The sequence below is a fragment of the Aquila chrysaetos genome, chromosome 1, assembly GCF_900496995.4.
Source record: "Aquila chrysaetos chrysaetos chromosome 1, bAquChr1.4, whole genome shotgun sequence".
NCBI lineage: Eukaryota > Metazoa > Chordata > Aves > Accipitriformes > Accipitridae > Aquila > Aquila chrysaetos.
Genome location: NC_044004.1, coordinates 3,180,007 through 3,201,013, shown reverse-complemented (window position 1 = coordinate 3,201,013; position 21,007 = coordinate 3,180,007). Strand labels below are relative to the sequence as shown.

The window sequence follows — 21,007 nt, the reverse complement described above, 5'->3', positions numbered from 1 at the left end:
GCCAGGCACATGCTGGGCTGTATTGGGAAGGACAATAGCCAAGAGCTCGGGCAAATGGCTCCTCTTCTCTTCTTGACACCAAGGAGGCTGCATCTGGAGCACCGTCTAATTTAGCTGCACTCCCCAGAAAAGACATTGACAAACTCAACAGAGTTCAGTGGAGCACCACTAAGGTGGTCTGGTCACTGGAATACATGATGTAAGAGAAGAGAATGAGGGAACAGCGTTTGTTTAGCTTGGAGAAGAAATGGCAGTTAGTGAGGGATCTAATTTCTGTCTTCAACTACCTAACTGGGGGGTTACAGAGAAGATGGAGCCAGATTCTTCTCAATGAGTATGAACAAAAGGACAAGAAACAATGGGCATAACTTGCAGTAAGGGAAATTCTGAGCAGACGAGAGGCAAATATTCCTCGCCATGAGAGCAGTAAGCGTGGCATCAACCTGCCACAGCTGACTGGAAAATGTCTGAAACTTGATCAGAAAAGTTCACAAGAAACCTACCTACGATTCTGGCCTTGCTTGGAGGTCAGATGAGAGAGCGCCAGATGTCCTATGCACCCTAAATTGCTCTTCAGTTCTAAGAAATTGTTACAAAGAAACACTGAACAAGGGATTTTGCCCAGTAGCCTACAGCACTCTACACCTGTTCAGTGATAACAAGTACTTTAGACTCGAAAGCTGTCAATAAAATACCTTCCACATGACTAAAGATCCCTGTATCTGTAATTAAGGGAGAAAAAGAGTGGGGAAGAAAACACTAGAGCTTTCACTGCTATTTTGCACAGAACAAGAGAAACTGGAGACTCACATTAAACAAGTTACCATACAAAAGCCCTGCAAGAAAACTGTGAGGAATTCAAAGAAGATACGTACTGATAGTTCAGACAAACAAAATGAAGACTGCTCCTCCCTACCTCCTCTTCCCACTGCAATAAACACGAATCAATGCCAAGAGGTGTTTCAGACCTGTCCAGACCAGCCTTCATTTTGGTGTTAACTTCTTCGGTTGTCTCAGGACAAAGGCTCCCTGTATGTAGACATACCTTTCATACATATTTCCTACTCTCTCCCACTGAAAGGTATAAGAGGTGTTAATAGATCTAGAGAAAATGCCTGCAACAATACACATAAACAAGTTGGGGTTTTTTTCCCCCAAAATAAAGTGAAGCACTCTGCAAAGTGAAGCACTTAGATACAGTTCAAATGAAACTGCCACCTTCCTCTTGAGTATCCTGTAAAATGAACCCTCTAAAACCTGACAAAACAGATACAACTATGGTGTACAAGAAGGTCAATGAATGCAAACTACAGTGTTTTGTGTAATGTGGACATCTGTCCACCTGGAAGCAGCAAGACCCAAATTCACCCAGACAGACAAGCAGCCCTCAGATATCTGTCTCTGTCACACAACAGCCATTTGGAATAGTTTTCCTGAAACTGTAATGATCAAACAACAATCACCTTCAAGCAAACAACTAATTGTTCCTTTAATGTTGGCTGGCTTGTTACCCAGTTTACCTTGGTAAGTAATGTTTCTAGTGCTTATCTGCTGCATTTTCTGTCATGTTTTATGTTTGAGTGCTATCTCTCCGTTCAAAATAATCTTCACAGCTGCATTTTACCAGCTTTAGAAATGCATGAATAACTGTATCCTTCACAGAAAGGAAGGGATAGTACTTACAAAATCAGATGCATAGAGCATAACCACTGCAGGGAGGGAGAAGAGAAGGTCACTTGTGAACTACAGCTGGGAGGTCAGATCAGGAAAGCACAATTCCCCAAGTTGCAATCAAGCTAGTCATGGGGAAAGACTTGGTGAGAGCAGCCGGCAAGGACCTTCACCTTACAACACACAGGCACTATGCTGGAACAGTCGGTGAAGATCCATAATACATCTCTGTGGAAGAGATGGCACTTGAGCAAGAAGAGCATATGCCCTGTTTCTGTGCTGGGTAAAGAATCATAGGAACATAGAATAGTTTGGGTTGGAAGGGACCTTAAAGGTCATCTAGTCCAATCCCCCTGCCATGGGCAGGGACACCTTCCACTAGACCAGGTTGCTCAAAGCCCCATCCAACCTGGCCTTGAACACTTCCAGGGATGGCGCATCCACAACTTCTCTGGGCGACCTGGTCCAGTGCCTGACCACCATCACAGTAAAGAGCTTCCTCACATCTGATCTAAAGCTACCCTCTTTCAGTTTAAAGCCATTACCCCTTGTCCTATCACTACATGCCCTTATAGAAAGTCCCTCTCCAGCTTTCTTGTAGGCCACCTTTAGGTACTAGAAGGCTGCAATAAGGTCTCTCTGGAGCCTTCTCTTCTCCAGGCTGAACAATCCCAACTCTCTCAGCCTGTCCTCACAGGAAAGGTGCTCCAGCCCTCTGATCATCTTCGTGGCCCTCCTCTGGACTCGCTCCAACAGGTCCATGTCCTTCTTACGTTGGGGGCCCCAGAGCTGGACGTAGTACTGCAGGTGGGGTCTCACCAGAGCAGACAGAGTAGAGGGGCCAAATCACCTCCCTTGACCCGCTGGTCACAAGAGACAAAGCCATAATGAAACCTTCCATGACAGAATACTTTATCTGTGCTGCTGTCAGAAAAAAAAAAAAAGAAATGCATCCATCATACCCCAAAGTCTACATATGAGAGTTATAAAATTGTATCTGTCAGCTCAGTATACGTAGGTGTCAGATGGAGCACTGCGAGCAAGTTTGGGGCCCTGCAGCTCAAGGAGGACGCGGCCCAGACATTCCCAAAGTCTACCGCAGAGGACTGAACAGCTCGCTCTGTACAGTAACAAAAGGGCAAAAGGTCAGCAATTTTCAACTGTAGTGCAAGAAATCAAAGTCAGAAACTAGGAAAATCTTGGTAATGGTAAGAACAGCGAAGGACGTTAAAGGATCACCCAGGGAGGATGGGGAAAGTCCATCACTGGAAGCTTTTAACAACTGTGTTGGACAAACATCTGCTGGGAAAGTTTAGATAGATCTGACCCAGTCTTGGGGCAGGAGGTCAGATTAGACAACTTATTAAGGTCCCTTCCGGCCCTGCTGTTCTTTGTTTGTAACAGAAATATGACAACAGAACTTAGCAGCAACAGCCCCAGAGCACACGAGCTTCCCTAGTATTTCCACAATACGTCAGAGAAATGCTGTGAGATCCTGTGCGCAGCAATTGTCCATTCCCATATGGTAACTTCTCCCTCCATTCCTAGAGCAGCAATACAGAGATAACACAAACAATTGGTCTTACAGAACAGGCGCAGGAACGGGAACTCCCCAGCACAGCCTTCCCAATGAGACAGTCCCTCTCACATCCCACAGCATGGGGATGGTTCTTAACAGGAGCCCATCTGCACTTTTTCTCCCATTTTGCCTCCTTCACATCTCACCCCGCAGTCAGAGGAGCTCTCTTTTTCTCTTTACGCCTTTCTTCTGTTCCTCCTTGGAATATTTTCGTGTGTAAGATCTTCAGGACTGGATCCCTTTCATGTTTTGGGGAAGCCCTGAGCAAAATGTCTGTGCTTCTATCAACAAAAAAGCTTGCAGATCATCTGCTTAGCATTACAGACTCCCATCTCCCCCCCAGCACTGCCTGTTTCTCTGCTGGGCTGGGAGCCTGGCATGAGAAATCCCACCTGCATAAACTCTTCATGCAGAAACACCTAGTTAGTACTCACCTTTCAGTCATCCCCAAGATCTGCAGCCTTCACTGCTTCTTACCGGCTTGCCCGCGGCAGCCAGCTATTAAGAGCAAAGCTGACTTTATGTAGCGCTCTCATCAAAACTTTGGATCCCCTCCTAACACTCTGCTGTGCTGCACAGGGAGCCTACCACGCAGTCCTGGACCCCACCCCAAGGGAATAGGGGGACAAAAAGGGTAATGACCCGGTGCTTAACTCTAAAGCCCATGGTCACATTCAGCCTGTTGTCAAGTTCTCTTCAAAGTCCAAATAGAGGCACCAGATGCTATTGTATAACTGGAGCAATGGTGTGAGCTCCCCATGACTACAAAAGGGACATTTAATTTAGTCTACTACATTACTGGAAGCACTGTGCTTCTGCAAGCATTAATTAACGGCACATAGCGTTCTGTGAGATCAGACCATCCAAGCAGCAGAGTGCAAACTGCAAGCCCCAAAGTACTAACCTTTATCTCAGGGTTAAAGCTTGACATATCAACTTCAGCAGTACAGAGGTTTTCGGACCTTTTGCTTCCTTGCGCATCCCCCACAACTCCTCCCGGCTCATTCTTGTAAATGCAAAGCCAGTCTCCAAGCTCTCAGTCATGTCTGTCTGCAGAAGCACGCAGTGAGCAAGATGACAGAAGTGGTCTGAGGCAGAAAAACCCACTCGTGTGTGTGTGTGTTTGTGAGTACACTCCAGCACATCTGAGGGCACGGTTTTGCAAACCCAGGAAACTTAGATCTAAGTTTGCACTGTCCTTAAGAAGGACAGTCCTGACTGACTGTGTAGTGCTGACAGCAGCAGTCATGGGACAGGCCAGGGATTGGATCCAACTGAAAAATAACCCTATAAAAATAAGTAATAATCTGCTGCCAGGTGTTGTGGGCTCCCTGATCAAGATCTCTTGCCCAGTCACACCAGAACATGCACAAGAATAGGACCAACCCTTTCACTAGAAGTAGTGCCTTCAATTTGTGTAAGTCACCCGTGAGACTATGCCCTGATGGGGGTGGAGAACAGTTATGCAAGAGAGGAAGCAAGCAGTCGGAGACAGGACAGCACAGTGAAAATATCTTAATGCAGTTTCACTGCTGACGCCAGGGTCTTGCAAAACGACACTCCTTCCAGCTACCCAGACTTTCCGAAAGGGTCTATGATTTTTAGGAGTTCAACCAAAGGATTACTAGAGACGCTAATGATGCACATCTTCCTGGCAGAGTCCTCTGGGATCACAACTGTAGCTGATTCCAAAAAAGAAAATCCTGTTAGAAGAAGATTTGAGATCAAAGCAGGAGGTTACACCTACATCCTGGAACATGCCTGCCCATGGAACAGAAGAATTTTTAATTCTATTTCAGACTGAATGTCTGTCCGTCCAACAGAAACATTAGGTTAGCACACTTGAATATTACACCTGTACAATCTCTTTGGAAGAAAAACCATTCCTCACCTGCCCTGCAAAAGGAATTAAACTGAACAGAACTCTTAGAAAGGAAAAGAAACTGCTCTTTTCCTATGCAATTCCCAGCTTAGGGATAGGCCAGGACTACCTGCTTAGCTTAGCACAAGGTATTTTCTGGATATCTTAGCTACAAGGTAGCATGAGTAGATACTTCACAACAGAAGAGATCCAAACTAAAGTGCCTTTTTTTTTTTTCTCAAAGTGTGCAAACATCATCATATCCTGTCCAATATTTCAGTCATTCCAAACATGCCAGCAACCTACACTGTTAAATGCCACTCAGCTAAATCTAGAGGACACACTTAAGAAAAATCTGGCATTATGCAGAATAATGAATGATGAAGAAATGAATAACTAACCATCCATTCTTCAGAAATTATCTACCTTCATTTAGTTCTCTACTTCATCAGCCAGCAAAACAAATATTTCCTTATTTCTTAAAAGGTAGTTCCTTCCTTTGAACTCAGTAGGTTAAAAAAAAGAAAAAAGAAAAAATTGATTTTAATGACATTTTCAAGCCATTATACAGACTTTGCAGACCTTTAAAGACCTATTGGATAAAAGAAATGCAAGTGACCAAAACTGAACATTTCCCACAAGCCGAAATTGTCTTTATTTATGTCAGATCAGCTCTCTGGGCTCCCCACAGCTGAGAATCTGCCTTGCTCACTGTGACCTCCATTCTGCCACTATCTGCTCCGTGGCCTCCAGCTCTCTCCCTCCATCCTCCTACTCTCAGAAGAGAGATAAACGTGGTCTCAGAGGATGATGTGGATAACGGCTCCGAAGAAGGAATATGTGACAACCAAAGCCCTATGTAAATCACTACTCCGGGGCTACAAAATTTGTTTTCCTCAGACCCAGCAGTCTCCCAGCCACCATCATTTTAAGTTGTCTGAGAGCACTAACAATAGCCGTCTTGTTTTACCGAGACTTAAAGGATGGCCTGGTAGCAGAGAACTACCCTGAAATAGCTCAGGGATCAAACTCCAACATGAACAGCCGAGAGGGGCTTTTTGACCCCCTCTTGCATTACATTCCTGCTGATGAGCTTATCTCATACTACCTTCAGAGCAACCCAGGCCTTCCTTGGTGCCAAAAAACTCCATGCTACATCCATCCTTACAACCTCATGTCCCTGGCCCCAAGATGTCACAAAACAAAAACTCCAGTGGCCATAAAAAAAAAAAAAAAAAAAAAAACACACACACCAAAATTGCACTTAAAACCAAGGGCATGATTAAAATTAACCAAAGCAACACCACTTTTTAAAAATCTACTGCATTTAAAGATCTCCAGATGAAAAGGTCACCAATATATCCAGTACATCTCCCAAAGCAAAGGTCTGTGTCACGCTGCTGTCAGGCTGAGCCAGCAAACAGCTTGTTATAAAAACCCCACATGCTGTGTCACCCACAGCTGGGGTGAGCAGCGTTGGGCTGCTGGTTGAATCCCCACCACCTGCAACCTTCCTCCAGCCTGCAGTCCAATCCTTACCCCAGGGTCCCTCAAGGGTGCTGGCTCCAGTACTCACAGCCCTTTCTTCCCATACAATGAATAAAGAACTTGCTGTATATTTTGGTGATGTGATGGACACACTCTTGTCAGGTGAAGGTAAAGGACACTGCCATGAACTCCACAAAGAGCATACGCCCTGCACAACTGACGAGTAATACCAGTGCAACACCAACTGATGATATCCTACTTAAGAAAAGACAGTTGCTTGTGTCAAGTTTAACCTCAAGAGGCTTTATTACAGGTTGCAGTGGACTCTCAGAAGGTACAGGGAGGAGTTGAACCCCACAGGCTCCCCAAAATATGTTCACAACTCTACACAGACACGAACACGGGACCTCAAACTTGAGTTCTTACAAAGCCACTCTCCAGGGTAGAGCCACACATCATATGAAACAGCTGCACCACATCAACACGCTCTTCAGGTGCCACAATGCACATGGTGCTAACGGGAGTTGCCACGAAGTTTTATTTGCCAAGTAGTTCATATTCCCACCCACAGTATTGCTGGAGTTTTTTCTTAAAATAAAAAGAAACCACAGAAACATTAGATTTAAAAAAAAAGCAAGGATTTGTAACCAATTTCCATGGTGACTACTATAAACTCAAGTGATATTAGCGTGCATACACCCACGTGCCCTCTACGTGAGCCTGGAACACCTGGACACATCAAAGCCAACACATCCACAAGAGCTGATGAAAATAGGACATATCATCAAGGTGGCTGAAAATTTTCATGTTCCTTCACCAGGAACACAACAAGGACGATAATGTGGTCTGGAAACACCACAACTTTTTGTGATGTCATTTGTTAAACTATTCACTTCTAAGGAGTCCATCATACAAGGGATCAGTTGCATTCGTTTTTTTACAGTGTCACAGACCTGCTAGCACACTTGGTGTGCAAGAGGATTTGAGCCCCAGCTCCTACCAGCCAGGAGAGAGCACCTTGCTCACCAGCCGTGGTGAGTTAGCATCCCTATCCCACATTACGGCTGTGCTACAGATTAATTTTTGCACCCAAGCAGAGCAGGACAGATCCTGAAGTCAGACAGTTTAGATGCTCTCTTGAGAAGGAAGAGTTCAAATCCATTCTTCACCAACTTCATTTCCAAGAGGTAATCTTTATACCTCTCTAATTTATGATTTACCACTCTGACACAGTGCTTTAGCTCACCAACAGAGCTAAAAAAAATCAGTTATTTAATTTCCTTAGACTTAACTTCATTAACTTCTGGAGAGGACTAATGTTTGTGGCCACTGGGAAAAGATATTTCTACATTTTTCCATTTTCTGGTCTGTTAATTATGGTTACTGAGAGAAGGAGACAGCAGTTAGATTTGTGAAATACAACAGGCTGTGTTTTAGTATTTGTCAAGGGCATAGAGAAAATAATTTCTATTTCTCTTTTATATAACTCAATCATACAAAGTAAGTAAATCCACATACTTCAGAAGTCAGCATCAGCATTCTCCTTAGACCCTCATTTGGGCCAGCAGGAAATTAGTTGGAGAACCTTAGATTTCATTAGAAGGGATTACTTTTCTATGGGATTACAGTCAGTCACAGAAACCATGAAGCAATACAACTGGGGTTGAGAGGACAGGCAGCTATACTTCTGTAGCAGGCAGAAGGAATACACGACATGCAGGAATACCCCTCCAAGCTTGAGGCAGAGATGGGCAGGAGTCCCACTAACTTTTGCAGATGGAGGATTGTGAAAAGCCCAAATCATACTACTTGACTAAGATGGAGACCAGTAAAAGAGCACCATCACACCTTTTGACCAAAGGGTCCTGTAGAGAGCCCATAAACCATAGGTATCCTTCTGCTAGTGAGGAATGTTAGCAGTTTCACAGAGCTTTCCAAACTCTACCCCAACTGCTCCATCCCCTCCAAGTCAACTGAGATTCCCCCACCCCAGGAGAAGACTGTGTTTCAGAGGCACCACAGTTAACTTGTGACAGCAAGTCAGGGCGCATTTCAGTGGGAGAGACACAACAGAGAGAAAGCCCTTCAAGTGAAAACCAGAGAGGGCTATCCAGCAGCGCTTTCAGCAACAGCAGAGATGAGGACAGGGGCTCCCAGGACACGTGTGGTGTGTTCGTGGCATTCCGGCCACACACTCTGCCATTTCAAGAAAGCATGGCACAAAGCAGTACAGCTCAAGAGCAGCTGCTCCACCGAGCCAAAGGCTTGAGAAGGATAAACGACCACAGTACCCAAAATCAGCCGGTATTTTCAGGACTTAAAAGACCCAGACCTCTACACCTATTTCCACATATAGTTTGGCCAAAGTAACAGCTAGATGCTCCTCTAAACCCAAAGATGCCCAGGTAAACATTTGAGCAGCTATGTGATGATTCAGATCCAGGCACTGAGTCAGACCCAAGACCATCGGTTTTTTGCCAGCTCGGTAGTCATCCAAATCTGTTTCCCAGTCCAGCTACCCACTCCACAATGGGGGTACAAGGGAAAGGCAGTACTGTCTTTTTAGAGGCAAAGCCAGCTGAAACTACGGACCTTGCAACTCACTGAAAAACACCGTACATCTGTTCCACAGCAGTGCCATAAAAGATTAGTAAGCGCTGGGCTAGCAATCTGGAAAGGGAAAAGGACCTAGAAGAGCAAAGTGTTATCACTAAGTCAATAAAACAACATTTGTAAAAGACTGAAAACACACAGCATTCTTGCACAACACACAGAAATGGTCCTAGGCTGATTTCTCCTCCTCCACTAAACCCGTCTGGTAACTCCGGGAACAGGACTGTGTCGTACAGGCTAAGGGAAAAGTGGATCAACAGGGTGAGCTAAGGACAGAGCTCTGGGCTCGACTCTATTTGTGCAGGATCACAGAGTGGACGTGCATTAGCCGATACATATGGTTTCACTTTACATAAAGCTTGTGTTTACATCTAATATATCAGGGCAATTACAGCTGGTCCCAGCACTGGATTTGAGACAGCATGCCTATACACCACGCAAAGGATTTTTTTAGGGGTGATCAGAGAGCAAGGATCCAGCTGAGCGGCTGTATTTCTGGGGCTGAGGATGTCAATTGCTAAAAAGCTTTGTTTTGAGGCCGGGTTTGGTAACTGACAATTGGCTTTGTGCATTTCGCTACTGTGCATCCGAGACTAATCCCTCATCCACCGCAGCGATTTAAAAGACGGAGCAATTCTGCAGAAGTCAATGGATTTGACTGAAAACACGAGATCGGTATGAACTGCCAAGCCCCCAGTATTGTAACAGCTTTGTATAAACAAGAAAACACCAAAACGCAAATGAACTGCAAGCTTTCACAGCTCGTAATTTACATCCCGCCTCACACATCAGATTATGGTGACTTTCCTACTTAACCTTTACTCTTCATGTCATCGCCTGAAATGCCGAGGCAGAGAAAGCGGAGACGCACGCAGACGCACATCGCGTGCGGGCGATCCGCTGACATAAACACATGGAGGAAATAAAGGGGAAAAAAAAAAAAAAAAAACAAACAAAAAACAAAAAGACAAACCAACACAACACCCCAAGACCCCCAACACGACCGCAGACACCAGCGGGTGCTCTGCCCTCGGCGGTCCTTTCCCCCCCGCCCTCCCCAGGAACACAGGCAGGGATAAAAGCAGCACCCGCAGCCTCCTGCTCTCCTCCACCTGGGCTCGGCGGGGCACCCACCGGGGTTCCTCGGGGCTGAGGAACGAGGGTGAGCACCTTTACGAGGAGATTTTTGTGGAGCTGGCCGTGTGGGATGGGGCGCCGGGGCAGACCTCTCAGGCAAAGACACCCCCCCCCCCCCCCCCCGCCGGCCACCCTCTCCCCACCGCCGGCTGGGAAACCTCCTTGGCCATTTTACTGAAGGAGGAGAGAACCGGGCTGGTCACCGCTGAGGTGGGCGCTGTGGCCTTCCCGCCAGCCCCTCGACGCCGGCGGCGCTGGCAGCCGCAGGTGGCCGAGGGACGGGCGGGAGGGCGGCAGGTGCCTGCCTGAGGGGAGCTGAGGGGAGCTGAGGGGACCCCTCGCCCGCCATGCCCTCTGAGGAGGGGGACGGGGACGGACCCCGCGGCAGGCGGGAAGGGGGCGGCCGCCTCCTCCTCCTCCTCACCCGCCTCGTACCTCTCTCTTGCGGTGACCGGAGGGGACGGGGGTCTCGCCGCCCGCCCGGCTCGCCTCAGCGCCTCGCTCCCCTCCCCGCTTTCTGAGCGGCTCCCGGCGCGGCTCCCGGCGGCTGACTGGCACTGCGAGGCGAGAACCAGCGCCGGCCTGTTTTCCAGCCGCCTCCCCCTTCGGTCCGCCCCGGCTCCGCCTTAAGGATCCCCCCGCCCCCGCCTCCTCCTCCTCTTCCTCCTCCTCCTCCTCCTCCTCGCCGCCCGCTTCTCCCCCGGCGAAGCACCGGCCCGGCGCGGCCTGTGAGGCGGCTGGGTGCTCTCCCCCGCCGGCAGCCTGCCCGGGAGAAGGAAAACCTCAAGCCCAACCCACCGAAACGGCCAAAAAAAAAAAAAAAAAAAAAAAACACCAAAAAAAAAAACCCACACCAACAAAAAAAGCCCACCCGGGGTTAATAAATCCTGCTCTCCTCCTTTGGGACAGGGCTGGTGAGGGACGGCGCTGGGGATCCCAGCGTTAAGCCCGCAGTGCCCCTCGGACGGAACCACCTCAGCCGATCCGGGATATATACTCTTAAATACCTCTGGGCACAGAGCCTCCGCCATGCAGACCTCTCCCGAAGGCAGGGGAAAGCAAAAAAAAAAAAAAAAAAAAATCCCATTACGGTCTAACAAGCTGGGAAGCGGCATTCGGAGCCCTAAAGCGGAGGGGACAGGGCTCTCCCGCTTCTGAATTCGATGCCTCTCATGCGGCTGCGGCGTAACAGCCTCGTCTCCAAGCAGCAGCCCCGTAAACGGCACGTTTTATTAAAGGACAGTCTCTTTCCAAAAAAAAGTTTGCAACCAGGAACGAGCACTGTGTGACGCGCGGGATGAGGATCCACCAGTAGAGCTGAAAACGCTCAGACATCCCCAAGCCTGCCCATTAGACAGACGCTGGCTGAAACGGCTTTTGGATGTCTGGAGAAAAAGTCTGGAGAAAAGACTGCGCCTCGGATGAAAATAGCCGTGTCTGCAAATTGCCTTCAAGCGGTTTCAGGTTTTATAAAACACGCTCAGCTGCCTGCCGGAGGTTCGCACCTGCACGACTGGGGTGAGGTTGCTTAGCCAGCCGAAACATCTGGAGAAAACAGCAAGAATAATACGGGGTTTGGGTTTCCCAGCTTCAACCAGATATTAAATAATAACTCTGCAAACTTTTCCATTGCAGGCCGTTTTCTTTCGGACCTTCCGCTCTTCTGACTGCCCGTTACTGCCGCTGTCACCGCCGGAATCGATACCGGCAAAGCACCTCAAAGGACCCAGTTGCTGAAGCCACGGTAGTATTTGACAATCCGTGTAGGACAACGGGCATCTCATGGCCACACGCTGTGTTTGAAACGTGGTTTCTGAGCCTGCAAGCCATAAGGGTGGCTGTCCCCGTCCAGCACACCGCAGGAACCAGCCAGCACTGCTGGGCCAGGCTGGGCATGCTGGGGTGCTAACGAAGAAGCAGCAGCAGCTCTGGCCTTTCACACATGTCATGCAGCCTCAGCATAGGGTCTCCACCGAGCCTACAGATGGAAGCAGAGCTTTGCGAATTAAAGGACTTCAGGGAAATGAGCCATATCCCTGTGTTAACCAGCTATATCTGGAAAAAGGAATTGGCAACAAGGTTGGTTATGTTGGCTGGGAAGAGCAGCCTTTCCCACCAGACCGGACAGAGTCTGAGATGATGAGGAAATAGGGTCAGTTTGATGGTCCAACATGGAGCTACCTATCTGGAGGGGACGGAGGGGAAGCCGGGATTTCCTGCCTGTGGTCCTCAGCATCTCACAGAGCAATACCTGCCCCCGGGGCTGCCTCTAATCGAGGCCACATCTGTTCGTAGCCAAAGAGGAGCCACGGTGAAGAACAGGCTGGTGTTCCCTGTTCCCACAGAGAAGCTGACCCATGAGAGATGCTAGTCATCCAGCAGCTGGGAAAGCTGGTGAGCCAATTCCTACTGAATGGCACTTCTATTTCCTCCATAGCAAATAAACAACCATTCTGCAGGACTGCACTAGCTCTCAGCTCGCTTGGCTGCAATTTGAAGGATTTGAACTAAATCTAGAAAGCTCTGAGTAGCTGGGGTCCCCTGGGCTCTACCCTCTTTCTCCAGTTTAAATTTGGCAACAAAGCCCAGTCAGCTCAAAAGCCCTAGGCATGCTTGCAAGACATTTTGAGGGTACATAGAAATGCAATTACCTGTGGGAAAATAAAGCTAAAATGCATTGCAAGCACATGTTTAATACAGTGTTTGATGCATTAAGAAGGAGGAATTGACAGATATGGCTGACGCTGGTGCCATACTCAGACAGTAGTTCCAAAGAAATTTGATGAAATCCTAAAATAAGCACTTTTTGTGCCTCTGACATTTGTTTTCTTAGCTTGTGGTCTGTGAGCAGCTGGCCTTCAAGGTAAATAGAGCATCCTTCCTGGGAAGAACCCATGAACCACAGGTTTATGAATGAAATACAAAGTGAATGATAAAAGTCCAGAGAGTGTAACCCACAAGCTAGGAAGAAAGACCTCCTTGTGCAACATGCCTGAGAAGACTGCCAAGAGCTGCAAGCCAGAGACATAATCAGCAGGAAGAAAGAAAATGGTAGTATTGCCTGGAAGGTCTCTTGCTGGGAGGATTGTTGGGGTTTTTTGCACTACAGCAAGATCTCCCAGGGATGGACAGAAATAGCTCAGGTCTCATGTCCTTCGACACACACACATTCAAACGGGGAAGGGAGGCTAATAAACTAATCTGGAGACCTCATGGTGGGCACAAGGAGGGTAGAAGGATACCTGGACACCATATTAAGCTGTACTTCTGGCTTTGGGGGTGTTTGAAGTCTTGTCAAGGGGACCCATGGGATGGATTGATCCTTTTTTTTCCTGCCAAGCAAAATAATGATTTAAAGCCATTAAGCAATTGTCCTTTATTGACCAACTTAATACCCCATTCCTAGAACTGTCAGATGAGATGAGGATCAAGCCTGGCATGAAGCTTTTTTTAGAAAAATAAAGATCCAGCTGCCTGGAAAAGAGAGCAGGAGTGGAAATGAAAAGTAGGCAGCATTCAGTACCCCTCCATGCTCCAAAACACCACATTCCTGACATTCAGCATAAAAAGGCTTTGCCTCTTACCGTTCTCACGCAGCGTTTTTCATCCTCGGATTTAAAAATGTTGGTAAAAGTGCCGTTATCCACTTGAAGTCAGCAATCTTTCAATGCAAAGCCTCCTGATACAAGCCACAGGGTGTGCTATGCTTTACAAATTGCCCACACTTGCTAAGATTCGGAGTTGGCATTAAGAGCACGTCTGCAGTCAAAAGGCCTCATTGCATGTCAGAAGTTTGGCACATGCTCAAATCTTTGGGGGATCCACTTGCACGCTGACATCTAGCAGGACCCTTGTCAAGTTAAAATATAACTCAAAAGCAAACACAAAATATGTAGGTTAGAACAGGAGTTTTCCAATTTTCTAACCCAGTAATCGTTGTCATTAGGACTCCTGGGCGCTGATTTTGGCTCCTGCTCTGGGCTCAGCGATGTGCAACTGCAGAGCTGCTTGTGTTCCCCCATGCAGTACACTAAGTACAGTTTGGAAATACCTGTGTTAAATAATTACATTACAACAACTCCAGACAGCCCAGCTGACTTTTCCATCCTCTACACTGTTTGTTTACTAGAGAGAGACTAATCCGTTTTACCTGCAAAGTAGACAAAGCAAACTTACTGTGAGGGCTCAGATGTAATGCTTCATTATCTTTCCATCCGTACGTAATACGGAATTTCCATGATTCATTCACCCGCTTGAGGAACACTTGAATAGTGAAACAAAAACATACATTCCCAGGAGAAAAAGCAAAACCACGTCTGGTGCAGGAGAGAGAAACATTCTGACATAAATACAAAGTCCCGCTAGAAGTTTTATCTGAAGCAAGACTACTGATCATAAACACAACGGGGAAGGGCAAAGATCAAACAGTATCGCTTCTTGTGAATGTTTTTCCCCTTTTCCTCACAATCCCCTGACAATAAGTCAATAAAAGGTTTTACCAAGACTACAAAGGGAATCTGAAAGCCCAGCAGCCTCCCTTTGAAAGTATATTCAGGCTACAGGCAGTTTCAAAAGTCACTTCAGAGTGTCTGCCCTTTGCTAAAAAGCCTTGTCACCTTCCAGCCATTCCAGCGTAGCTGCAGTAATTCATGGGAATGAGTAATAATGACATTTGCTATTCAGTCGTCATTTGACAAGCTGTCTATCATAAATATTTCCCTGTGATGATAATCTAGACACAGGATGACCATCCATCTCACCTTTATGATTAGAAACAAAAGAAGCCCAGGTGAGGAGGAGAACTCCTGAAATTCCTGTCACAGGTTTTTTCTTCCTTATTCCCTTCTAGGAAGGTGATTTCCAGAATGATACAGCTCAAACAATAATTTCTTCTAATATCCTGAGAGCGACAGGCTTTAACACTTTCCTACATGGATTCCTGGAAGGATATACCTGCTGAGAAAAGTATCCAATCTCAACAACAGAAAAAAAAATCTCCATGTGGAAGATCCATTGCAATCCTCAATAAATTGTTGTAGCAAGCATGCACCCTGAATGCTTGAAACGTGTCACTATTTCTAGCTTGTATCCATCAAGCTTCAAGTCCCAAATACTTATTCTTACCACAACGTTCTCTCTGCTAAATTTAAAAATCCTTCATGATTCCACTTCTGCGAGTTCTCGTAGCTAAAGTACCCCTTTGGTTTCATTTGGATTAGGAAAATTGGGAATACTTTCCCTGGAGCACAGGCAGAAAGCAGATTAAAAGATGGGACTGTCTCAGACACACACGCAGCCTCGCACAAACACACATCTGCGTGCTGGCCGGGGGCTGTGCTGTCCTACAGCCAGGATATCTCCCAGTGCCTCGTTGTACACAACATCTGGCACATTCAGGAAGGAGCTTGGACAACTGCTATGCCTTACGTGGACTATGTAAGTGCTGCAAGATTGACTGGGATATATGGTGGCAACAACCTGAGTCAGTACAGGCAAAGCTGTTGTCTGTCCGTACTGGAGAGAGAAAGTGCACGGGAGACAAATCCTTCCTGGACCTTCAGCTGAACAACTGTCCCAGGTGAGAACAAATGTCTGCCCAGACCAGTGTGCTGCCTCCACAAGTGGAAGAAGAAGACTCAGCCCTATCAGCTTCCAGTTATTTTCTGCTCAGGGACTTCATGAGATAGACATGGTTCCTCTGTATTTAGTAACCTTCTTTGGATTTTGTTTTCATGAGCATGTCTGCTCTCCCCAAGTAAATACTGATGACCCCAACACATTGCAGCAAGGAGTTCCACCGAGGAACCATTATCGATGACACATCCTTTGATTTGCTTGGAGCTTGCTATCTTCATTTGATGCCCCCATGTTCTTATATTGGAAGAGACAGTGAACAGCCGACTTCTCTGCGAATCTTTTGCTATTTTGTACACCACTAGCATATCTTTCTTAAGTTATGCCCAGGAAAGTCCTAGCTCACCTAGTGTGCCTTCTTATGAAAGCAGTTATGGACCTTTATTCCGCTTTGTGGCCAATTCAGCATAGGTTGCATGAAACTACAATCACTTAAACTATTCTGAACACAAAGAATCCAGGAAATGAAAATTTGGCAGGTACAAAGGAAAGGGGTTGAATGTGGAAATCTGGGAGGAGGCTTTGCCAATGATAGCAGCGCAGCTCCTGCCTTATCTCACAGCAAGTAACAGAGGAAAGCACAAGCAATGGCAACTGCAGTAAGAACTAGTCCTACGAGTCTCGTTTTCTATCTCTGGCACTGGCCAGGTGACAGCAGTACTTCCAGCCAATATCTCTCTCTTCCAGCCAATATCTCGCTGGTTTGGATGTTCCCCCTTAAGGGCCAAGGGCTGAGACCTGCAAAGGCCAGTGAATGATCCAGAGAGTCCTCCTGCCCTCCGCACCGTTTCCATCCCGGTCTCAGCAGCCCCTGCCTCCCCTCCCCTGCCTTTGCTCCGGCCACTGCGATGCCCGCAGATGCCTGCTCGCAGACTGCAGCCGTTCTCGCTGACCAAAACAGCCCTGTTGTTTCGCTGTGCCCCGCTGTCTGTCCGTGCCTGTCTCTCAGCTCCTGACGATGCCGAGTTCACAAGCTGCCCAGTACAGAGGCTGCCTTTGTGTTCTGCACGTGTACGCTGCCAAGTGCTATGAGCCATCCTGGTACTGTGTTTCCTAAAAATAGCTTGCCCCACAGATAACCTGCAGTCTTTAAAAGTCGCAGGTCTTGAAGATAAGCCCTCATATAACCTGCACAATATGAGAAGCAAAGGCACTCCTGGGGCAAAGAGAAAAGCTCTGAAGAAATAGGCTAAGAAGTATAATAGAGAACACAGCCTCGGTACACACACAAGCCGCAGAGGCAACTAGTGCCAAGGGGCCCAGGGAGCAAGTATTATGTATAACCTGCACACAGACATAATATGACAACTGCTGAGCCACAGGGGTTTTTTTACAGACAGCCTCCAAGTTCTGTGCATGAAGATACAGCACTGCTAACAAAAGTAATCCAGAAGAATAACAATCCATCTAAATAACCTGAAAAAGCACTCAAATTTAGCTCCTTCTTTACATAAGGGTATGTATTTTGGGTACGAAATACATCCAGGTAGCATTTTACCCTTCCACAACTTGCAACATATCCATTTACTCTTTCACATTTTATTTTAATGACAGAGGAGTCAAGCAAGCTCGATTGACAGGCTGGTTCCCAGGGAAACATGAGCAACTTATTTCTCTTAAATAGCAGGCACAAATGTTTCCTGTGTTAAACCATGCAGCCTGCTGTGACATTCAGATCTCAAGGATATAATCCCGAAAGGACAGAATGTGTGTGCCTGGCTCTGAGGTGGGGAAGGAGAAAGGTAGCAGCACACTACAGCTGGTGACAGGCACTGGCAGGGATCTGGCACCCAAATCACTTTTGTGGACACAGGTCCCTTGTCCTAATCCCCAAAGTAAGGGCAAAACAAGACTTTAACAAAAACTGGTAAAATTACCCAGCATTGCTGGAAGAGAAACGGAAGAAGGGAACTGGTACTAGCAAGCCATCAAAATCTCAGTCAAAATGCTAGGCTGGCTGCCCGGTGTTGCTGGGACACATTAAGAGCATAAAAACAGCTGCAATGCTCTGGCCCAGGGTCTACGCAGCCTGGGAAGCTGCTTTGGTGGGTACAGATAAAGGTGGGAAGGGACTTGGAAAAGAAAATGGACGACAAAGCTGAGCATCCTCATAAGGTGCTCTCTGGTAGCGTTCAGGACATCTCAAAACCTGAGACTAGCTACATAGAGACATGTGGAGAACACATTCCTGCTGCACGTGACCAAGGATGCTGTCCCCAACTCCGATCACGTGCCACGAGGTGCAGTGTCTTTGGTGGCTAAGCTCATTCTGCTTCCTGCTGTTTCAAGTTAACAAGATGAAAAAAATAGATAAAACCAGTGGCCATGAGCAGGCACTCAAGGATGGATCAAACACATATGATACTTTTCCCCAAAACTCTCCCTGCCTCCTTTATATTCCCCTCAAGGGATGTCTTGAGCCTGATGGGATTTGTCTCCTTAGTAAAACCCAGCAGATCTCTCTTCCATTTGCCCATTTAACTCTCGAATCCTCTCGTATCCACAATATGCTTCAGCAAGAAGTTTACATCTCAGCTACCCATTGCATGAGGACCCACCTCCATGGCTTTGCTTGGAGCCCATATCCCATTAACTTCATTTGCTGGCCGCTAGTTCTTGTGGTGGCCGAGATACTGGACAACTGTTCCCACGCCACTCTGTCCCTGGCACACAGGATTTTCCAAACCATCTTCATGTGCTCCTTCAGTATCTAGGGCCACATTCTGCTTTCACTTATCTCCTCTGAGCCAATATTCAAGGGGTTTTTAAGTGAGCAGGTGATAATTTGGCCTCGGGACAACTTCTTTCCCACCTCGCACAATTTGGGTTTTTGTTAAAAAGAAAAAAAAAGATTAAAACTTTTTTTCCCCCCCCTCAGTCGCTTTAGGATTCAGAAGAAAAGAAAAAAGAAAATGAAACACAATTTTTGCGTGCCAAAGTTTCCAGGTGCCCAATGTCTTGTTACTGGGACGCTGAACAAACAGCCTGCAAACATGATCCCCTGCCTTTGTTCTGCCAGCTGGAAACCTCAGGTCACTCTGCACCCAGACACCACCACAGACCAGATCCTCAGAAGGAGGTAATATTTGACTGAGCAAAATGCTCCTTTCATCAGACCAAGGATATAGAGAAGGGAGCTGGAGTTTTTTACTGAATTGGTGGGGGTTTTGTTCACCCAGGAACATTTTCTGTGGAAAGGTCTCTGTCCATGCAAGTGACTCAGCTCAACAAACAGCATCGATGATTCATTACAGTGGCTGGTGACCTGTGTGGTGCTGAGCCTCTTCCTCACCAGGAAACAGTCTTAAATAAATGTCATTCATTCATAAATGACATCAGCAGTGTGATTCACTCAGTAGGACCATGGACTGCAAGTCTCCCACTCAGGTGCTCGCTCCAGATTTCCCTTCCCCAACCAGCTTTTTCTCTCCTGTTTCCTTCAGCTGTTGGCTCCCATGCAAGGACTGGCTCTTGCTGCACATCGAAATGGTGCCCAGCACGGTGGAAACTCTAAGCTGGGCTGTAATGCAAACACCGAAGTGACTGCATCCTGAATTCACTCAAACGACAGAATTCAAACCACTTCCCTGAACTTTCCATGAATACACACCAAAAAAAAAAGGTTACCAAAAGGAAATGAAACAGTCCAACCATCAAAGGTGAAAGATATCCTTCATGGAATTACTTGCTCACAGATACGCATCCTGGGTCATACGTCCCAGTCCAGCTCCAACTGGAAACTTCTTATCGGGTCATTGAAACAAATCAAAATAGGAGATGAGGCAGGTTTCTAATGCGGTCTAAGAAACAGTGAGAGTGCATTAAAAAGTCATTCCTCTTCTCTGCATTTATGCCAAATATCCAAATACCCAGCAGCTTTCCAAGTCCTGATGTTTCAGGTTTGTCTGAATCTTACACATAATTTCCACACAAACAGACAAAAGTTGTCTCAAATAAAATAACTGTGGTCCTAGACAACTTAAACATAAATCTTGAAAAATAAGAACATCTGTTTGATGAAACAAGCACATTAAGCCCAGCTGCCTTCCTAAATGCAAAGGGTCTTTTTCACCTTTTGCAATTGCTGCTGTACTTCAAGGCTGCTGTGATATTCCTGCTACTGAGGCGTTGTACAAACCACAGAACAGATTCAACGTGGAAAGGCGCTTAATTCATGTACAATTTTTTCCTATTCCTGTCCAGATAATGAAATTAATCTCATTAGAGTCCATCTCACAACTAAAGCCCAGCCTGTGGACCAGAAGACCACAGACCACTACAATCCTATCCAAACACTGTCAGGTTTTCTTATCTCCCAGCATCCGTTTTCCCCCTCTGCCGCTCAATCGTATCAGTGTTTGTGCAGCTGCACAAGGCAGCGTGATATACAGAAGAAAAATGCTATATAAACGCAAAAATAGGCATAGCTTTAAACTTTTTTTCAGCTTGAAGACCCCTAAAAGCTAGTGGAGGATCAGCTCCCTCTTGTGCATAGTTCAGCCTACAGACCTCGGTCCTACTTGTCTCAGTTACCTTCTGCTGAAACTCGCTGGTTGCGTAGCTGGATCGAAGCGGGTCCCTTTAAATGCTTTGTTGTGCTTGCACAAGTGGAAAACAGCTCCTATAAAAAAAAAAAATCCTCTCTGTTTGCCAAGCCGTGTGTAGAGATGATGAATCACTAAATGGCAGCCACGTGTCAGCAAAAGTAGCAGGAAGTGTCTTGCGTTTGACCTTTATTTATAGTAGCACTTTGCAGCATATAGTTAGGACGATCTAATTATCCTTGCTTACCAAGAAACATCAGATCAATTGCCTGCATAGTGTTTTTTCCATTAAAAAAAAGACTATCTGGCTAATAGTTATTGGTCCGGAGGAACTCTGAAAAAGCCCTTTCAGTCTGTTGCCTTTGTGTTTTTGGAAGGCGGAGGACTTCTTTGGAGGTTTTCCTCTGGGATCCTAATGGAATGGGGGATTTGAAATCAAGACCACTTGACAAGCCTGTTGACCGATCTTTTGGCACACCT

At 46.6% G+C, this 21,007-nt stretch overlaps 1 protein-coding gene across 1 annotated transcript in view; it reads right to left on the bottom strand.

Annotated features, from left to right (window-relative positions):
* SMOX (spermine oxidase) overlaps positions 1-10,946 on the bottom strand; it is a 56,241-nt gene extending 45,295 nt beyond the window's left edge. Inside the window, exon 1 of the mRNA XM_030023395.1 lies at positions 10,785-10,946. The gene's annotated coding sequence lies outside the window, so the exon portion shown is untranslated. The remainder of the gene's footprint in view (positions 1-10,784) is intronic.
* Between the last annotated feature and the right edge of the window lie 10,061 nt (positions 10,947-21,007).